The 7,501-nt window shown below is 41.5% G+C and overlaps 1 protein-coding gene across 1 annotated transcript in view; it reads left to right on the top strand.

The window, feature by feature from the left end:
* Window positions 1-3,964: 3,964 nt before the first annotated feature.
* Window positions 3,965-7,501, top strand: part of COL26A1 (collagen type XXVI alpha 1 chain) — a 139,978-nt gene continuing 136,441 nt past the window's right edge. Inside the window, exon 1 of the mRNA XM_006918582.2 lies at window positions 3,965-4,081. The gene's annotated coding sequence lies outside the window, so the exon portion shown is untranslated. The remainder of the gene's footprint in view (window positions 4,082-7,501) is intronic.

Here is a 7,501-nt window from a genome sequence, read left to right as displayed (position 1 = left end):
CGTGGAGAGGAAGGACACTGTCAAAGACCTTGGTTTAGGCTTAGAGCTCAGGGGCCTGAGGATGGAGAGTAAGCATAAGATCAGAGGTCCCAAAGCAAAGTTCAGATAGGAAAACTGGGGTTCGGGACCGATTTGGGAGAGGCAGAACCAAGGCTATGGGGAGGAGGGGCTGCTGCAATGGCCTTTCCCTGAGTGGCAGGCAGCATCAGAGACAGGTTGGTTAGTTATGTTCAGAGGTGGGCATGGGCCAGGGGTGTCCGGAAGGCCCCTTCATTCCATTGTGACATAATTTCCTGAAGTCACTTAACACTTATTTTCCCAAAGGACTCTAAATTAAGGATTTCACTGCTGGGCCAAGCCATAGAGCCAAACACTTAGTGAAAGCTGCTGTGGGAGCAGTCTGTGAGCCTGGCGGAGTGGGGCCATGTCAGCTGACCTCCCCATCGGGGAGTGGGCCTCTTCTCAAAAGGAAGGAGGGGAGCAGATCTGGCCCCAAGGCTGAGAGTGAGTTTCCCATCCTGGGCCCTCCATGACAGCTCAACTGGGGATGGGGAGGGGAGAAAACGAGGAGACATGGCTGAGATGATGCCCAAAGATAACTCCAGTCCCCTCCCATCCTGAAGAAGGCTACTGAGGGCAACCTTACTTCCCAGACAGTCGAGGACCAGCTCTGCTACTCCCATATTCTGTGCTCCTGGGCCATTCCTTCCAGGGAGGTCGTGAAAGGATGGACATCTCCTGCCAAGCTAAGTTATCTGTAGCCCATATAACCCTGTTCACCTACCACTCTGCACCAACAATGAACAAGGGTGGGGGATGGAGGTGGTTGTGGCATGATGTCACCTGCCAAACAAAAGATGTAGACATAACACTCAGGACTCGGGGGTCCTAAGAGGTAGCAGATTTCCCAGAACCTCGGGTGCCTGCAGATGAACAGGGTTTTGAATTCCATCTGAAAAGCCCCGAAGCCCTCTTTCCATGTCTCTGCCTGCCTTCTTCGTTGTTTTTGGCCAGATTTTGATTTGGGAAGCCATTTACAGCCCATTAAAAGCTCGAATGTCTGGAGATGATGAATCGAGGCATTTGAAAATGTTTTTCAATTCACTGCTCATTTCCTTATAGAAAGCCCTGACCCACTGTGATTCAGAGGTGGCTGGACAGTCTATCTGTTCTGGACCACCAGGAACAGATCTTGGGGTGGAGCTTTGTCCCTGGATTGGACAGTAGTTCATCCTGAAGAGAATCACACTGTGATGACACTGATGCTTCTTGGCAGAGATGAAGAAAGGGCTCATGCTGCTGACAACTCGAACAAGTTCCAAACTCAGTTTCCCTGAGTAATTGGCAGAGGCAGGAGTCTCAATTTGTAGGTGGGACCCTGCTGGTCCCTTGGAAGGAAAGCTGGATTCCCTTCCCAGCTCAATAGCCTGAACATTATAGGGTTTCCATAGTCAGGTAATCAATAATGATATCTTGGGGTATGTATTGACACACAGTTTACACGCCACTAACCTGGATGTGCTCATTTAGTTCTCACAATAACCTTGAGAGGTAGTAATTTTCATTTAACTGAGGCTCAGAGAGGAGACATAACTTTGCTCAAGTCACATAGTAGGCAGAACCAGATTTTGAACTAGGTCTCCTGGTGCCTTTGGGGAGAGAGATTGACTTTCGATTAACTTTTCATTTTCTTCTATGGTATTTTTGACTATTCTGATATTGGTAATATATATTTTTCTAGAAAATTGTGAAGATTTTGAAACGTTTTGATGTAAGATCATACATATTTACTTTGTTTTACTTTTTTCTTTCAGAGTTAGTCAGTTTTGTGTCCTCTTTATATCCTTGCTAGTATTTATCCTCAAATTATATATATATATAATATATATATAATTGTATATTTTCATACTACACCTAAAGTTACACAGCTTCTATATTCTTTCCTTAAACAAGACAAAAATCTTAGCAAGTTTTAGTTCCTTCTGTCCCCCATACAACTTTCCCTCTTTGCCATCTTCCATCCCACAATCATCTTGGATTTTAGATCTAGGCTGTTATTAAGTCTTATTGCTTCTTTGTTCATTACTGCTTCTCACAGTTAATACATTCTGCCTATGTTCTCTATCTTATTTTGCTGGAATACGTCCTCTAGTAATTCTTTCAGAAAAGGCGACTGGTAAACTCTCTAATTTATTATGCATCCGACACTGTCTTTATCTTGCCTTTGCCTTTAAAGAAGGGTTTGCCTGGATATAGAATTCTGGGTTCTAAATATTTCCCCTATGAACTTTGAAGTAATTGTGTCACTATATTCTTGATTTTGATGTTGCCGATAAGAAATCTAATTTCAATTGATTGTAGGTAATCTGTTTTTCTTTTTTTCCTACAGCATTTAGTAGTTTCTCTTCATGAATCCTGAGTGTTCTGAAATAACACCACAATCTGTCTGTCTGTTTTTGTTCACCTGACTTAGCGCTTAGTGGGCCCGTTCAAATTAAGAATGCATGTCTTTCTTTGGCTCTCAGAAATTTTCTTTATTATTTCTTCAGCTACGTACTCCCCTTGGCTCTCTCTGATCTTCCTTTCCAGAGCTACTAATAGATATATATCGGAACATAAGTCTGCCTCCTAGGTCCTTCACCCTTTCTCCCACATTTTCCATCTGCTTTTTCCTTTGTAGTGCAGCCTTGGAAAGTTCATGGCTCAAACTTCCAGTTTGTCAGCTCACTCTTTAGATGCATCTATTCTGCTTTTCAGACCATTTATTGAGCTTTTTATTTTCATAGCCATACATTTCATTTCCAAGGTACCGAAGTTTTTCACTTCATATATTTTTTTATGAGTGAAAAATTTTTGTATCTTTGAGGGCATAAATTATGCTTTAAAAATTATCTCCATCTATTTGCTTTATTAATTTTTTTTTCTGAGATGTGATTTAATCTCTGTCGAGTTGGTGCCTTTCTTGCAAGGTGTTGGCCTTTTTCCTCAAATAATTTGAAATTCCTGGTATTTGGGGTTTTCCATTAGCTTGTCTCTATTTCTCTGTTTATTGCTGCTTTGCCTCTTGGAGGGTCAGTGGCATAAGTGAAGGGTACAGAGTGTGCAAAAATTAAGTTGTTTGACCTTAAGAGGGTCCCAGTTTCTCCTGGAGGTCATCAGCTTTTTAGGAGGCACTCTGACCACATATACCTCAAAACAGGTGAGTCCCATTCCTGATTCTTGACACCAGCAGGGATGGAGATCTGGGTATCCTACCCATCTGGCTCCTTCCACTGTGGTCCTCTGACAGTCACCTCAGACTCACCCATCAGAGTCCTTCAGTAGCTTCCCACTGACTTCATGATAAGGCCCACATCTAGCCTGGTAGGTACCATGCCTCTTTCTCTCTCCTGACTCCTCCCCTTCCTCCAAAGTTTGGGCCCTGTCTAATTACACACAGGTCCCTGTGAGACAGACACATGCTCTGGACTATCTCACTTCCATGTCTCTGCTCTCTCCTCTGCTAATGCCACCCCCTCTCATTGCCCCTACACTTTTGGCCAGCTGATTCTTATCTTTCAGTACTCATGTGGTTGGCTTTCTTAGGACCTGAGCTCTATTCCCTGCTCTATCGTCATGGCTCCCTTGCTCATGATGTGGTTGCACCTATGGCTCCGTGTTCCCATGGGTTGCAATCATCTCCTTGTCTATCTTCCCCACCGAAGCAGGACTTCCTGGCAAGCAGGGGTACAGTCTTTTTCATTGATTCCACATGGAGTGTTTGATGACCCTAATAATGCCAGGGTTTGGTGGCTAAGGTGGGTGGGTACTCTCCCTTCCCCTTAGATCTGGCAGAGGGTTTTCAGTGGGCCCCTTACCCAAGAGGACAAGCCCTCCGGGCTTGTGGAGGAAACCTTTAGACCTGCAGTCAGCACCTCAGGAACAAGCAGTGCTGATGTGACTGTCGTTCTCCCCACAGGCACTGGTGCCATCACACGGTGACACGGACTGTGTCCTGCCAGGTGCAGAACGGCTCGGAGACAGTGGTCCAGCGCGTGTACCAGAGCTGCCGGTGGCCCGGGCCCTGCACCAACCTTGTGAGGTAAAGGCTGCAGGGCTGGCCAGCTCTGCCCTTCCTTTCTGTTCCCTTGGATGAATCCAATCCTAGCACAGCTGCCGGGGAGGCAGGTTGATTATCAGAAACGAGGGTCGAGCATGCATTTATGGAGCACCTTCTGTATACAGGGTACGGGGGGGCATGTGTGTGCAAAGATGAAAGGGACTTGCTCCCCACTCTGACAGAACCTCATAGTCCAATGGTCAAAAAGTAGGTTGAGGGGATGGAGGAGGTGGAAGGGGGCAGGCGAGGCTGAAGAGGAAACCAGTGTGCCTTGGAGCTCTAGACTAGAATGTGAACCTATGATGTCCTTGGAAGTCCAGTCTGCCTCCAGCCCTGCCCCTCACCAGCCCCGCTGAGATTGCAGCTTTCAGTGGCCCTCAGCATTCACAGGGAGAGATTTCTTTTCCTTTTTCATTAAAAATTAAAAAAATTTTTTTCAATTACAGTTGACATAGTGATTAGACATTTATATAACTTACAGATAATCACCTTGATAAGTCTAGTACCCATCTGACACCATATATAGTTACTATAATAGTATTGACTACATTCCCCAATCCTGTACTTTACATCCTCGTGACTGTTTTTATAACTGGTAATTTGTACCCGTCACCTTTTTCACACACACTCCCAGTGCCCTCCTACCTGGCAACCATCAGTTTGTTTTCTGTTCTATGAGTTTGTTCTGTTTTGCTTGTTCATTTATTTTGTGTTTTAGATTCCACATATAAGTTAAATCATATGGTATTTGTCTTTCTCTGTCTGACTTATTTCACTTAGCATAATGCCCTCTAGGTCCATCCATGTTGTCACAAATAGTGAGGTTTTAGTTTTTTTATGGCTGAGTAATATTTCATTGTACATATGTACCACATCTTCTTTATCCATTCATTTATCAATGGACATTTAAGCTGCTTCCATATCTTGGTTATTGTAAATAATGTTGCAATGAACATAGGGGTGCATTTATCTTTTCAAATTGGGATAAATACCCAGAAGTGGGATTGCTGGTCATATGCCAGCTCTATTTTTAAAATTTTGAGGAACCTCCATCCCGTTTCCCACAGTGGCTGCACAAATTTACAATCCCACCAACAATGCACAAGGGTTGCCTCTTCTCCACATTCTTGTCCGCACTTATCTCTTGTCTTTTTGATAGCAGCCATTCCAACAGGTATGAGGTGATATCTCATTGTGGTTTTAATTTGTATTTCTTTGATGATTAGCGATGTTGAGCATCTATTCATATGTCTATTGGCCATGTGTTATGTACTCTTGGGAGAAACGTCTATTCAGGTCCTCTGTCAATTTTTAAATCGGATTTTTTTTTTTTTTTGCTGTTAAGTTCTATGAGTTTCTTATATGTTTTGGATATTAACCTCTTATCTGATGTATCATTGGCAAGTATCTTCTCCCATTCAGTAGGTTGTCTTTTTGTTTTGTTGATGGTTTCCTTTGTTGTGGAAAAACTCTTTAGTTTGATATAGTTCCATTTATTTCTTTTTTCTTTTTTTTCCCTCTTGCCTGAGACATATCCAAAAAAAAAAATATTGGTAAGAATGATGTCAAAGAGTTCACTGTCTATGTTTTCTTCTAAGAGTTTTGCAGTTTTGGGTCATATTTAAGCCTTTAATCCATTTGTTTATTCTTGTATATGGTGTAAGAAGTTGGTCCAGTTTCATTATTTTGCATGTATCAGCCTACTTTTCCCAACACCATTTATTGAATAGACTATTTTTACCCCATTTTACATTCTTGCCTAATTCGTAATAGATTAAATTACCATATAGGTGTGGGTTTATTTCTAGGCTCTCTATTCTGTTCCATTGATCTATGTGTCTGTTTTTATCCCAGTACCATGCCATGCTGTTGATTACTCTAGCCCTGTAGTATAGTTCGATATCAGAGAGCATGATACCTCCAACTTGGTTTTTCTTTCTCAGGAGTGCTTTAGCTCTTTGGGGTCTTTTGTGGTTCCATATAATGTTTAGGATTATTTTTTTGGTTTTGTGAAAAATGCCATTGATATTTTGATAGGGATTGTATTGAATCTGTAGATTCCTTTGGGTAGTATGGACTTTTTTTTTTTTGCTTTTAATTTATATTTTATTTCAGAAGACTTTTGTGCTCTTGTTTTTATCCTGTTCTGCCTTTTATATTTTTGGCTATCATTTTTTTTTTTTTTTTTAGACATTGAATATACTTTGTGTATTTGACTTTGGAAACTTATGTTTTACATGAGTGACATTGGTTAACAAAATCCAATACGTTTCAGCTGTACACTTTAACAGTAAGGCTATATATTTTGTTAACATTGGTTAACAAAATCCAATACGTTTCAGCTGTACACTTTAACAGTAAGGCTATATATTTACACTGTATGTTCACCTCCCATAGTTAGATTTCTTTCTGTTACCACATGTTTGACCATCTTTACTCTATCTACCTCACCCTTCCCCCTAACCCCTACTCTCTGGTAACCACTAGTCTATAGTCCATGTCCATGAATCTCTGGTTGTTTGTCCTGTTCATTCGTTGCTTTTAGGTTTATATCCCACATATAAGAGATATCTGTCTGGCTTATTTTGCTTAGCATGATTATCTCGAGGTCTATCCATATCGTCGCAAATGGCAGTATTTCATCTCTTCTTATGGCTGAGTAATATTCCATTGTATATGTGTACCACAGCATCTTTAGCCAGTCATCTACCTTAGGTCACTTCGGTTGCTTCCATGTCCTGGCCACTGTGAATAATGCTGCTTTGAACATCAGTGTGTAAATATCTTTTCGGATACGGGTTTTCAAATCTTTGGGGTAAATACCCTGTAGAGGGATTGTTGGACCCTATGGTAGATCAATTCTTAGTTTTCAAGGAACCTCCATATTGTTTTCCATAGTGGCTGTACCAATTTGCAGTCCTACCAGCAGTGAATGAGGGTTCTTTTTTCTCCTCATCCTCTCCAGCATTTGTTATTACTTGCCCTGTTGATTATAGCTATTCTAACAAGTGTGAGATGGTATCTCATTGTGGTTTTGATTTGCATTTTCCTAATAGCTAGCGATGTTGAGCATCTTTTCATATATTTGTTGGCCATTTGTATGCCCTCTAGGGAGAAGTGTCTGTTCAAGTCCTCTGCCCATTTTTTGATTGGATAGTTTGTTTTTTTGTTGTTATTGAGGCATAAGTGTTCTTTATATATTTTGGATCTTAAGCCCGTATCGAAGGCGTTGCTTGCAAATATATTTTCCCATTCAGTTGGTTGTCTCTTTACCTTGTTGACGGTTTCTTTTGCTGAGGAAATGCTTTTTCATTGGTTGTATTCCCATTTATTTATTTTTGCTCTTATTTCCCTTGCGTTTGAGGTCAATATCATAAAATCCGCTTTAACACAAGGTCCTTG

The sequence above is a fragment of the Pteropus alecto genome, unplaced genomic scaffold, assembly GCF_000325575.1.
Source record: "Pteropus alecto unplaced genomic scaffold, ASM32557v1 scaffold68, whole genome shotgun sequence".
Lineage (NCBI taxonomy): Eukaryota > Metazoa > Chordata > Mammalia > Chiroptera > Pteropodidae > Pteropus > Pteropus alecto.
This window is presented reverse-complemented; position numbering and strand designations above follow the sequence as displayed.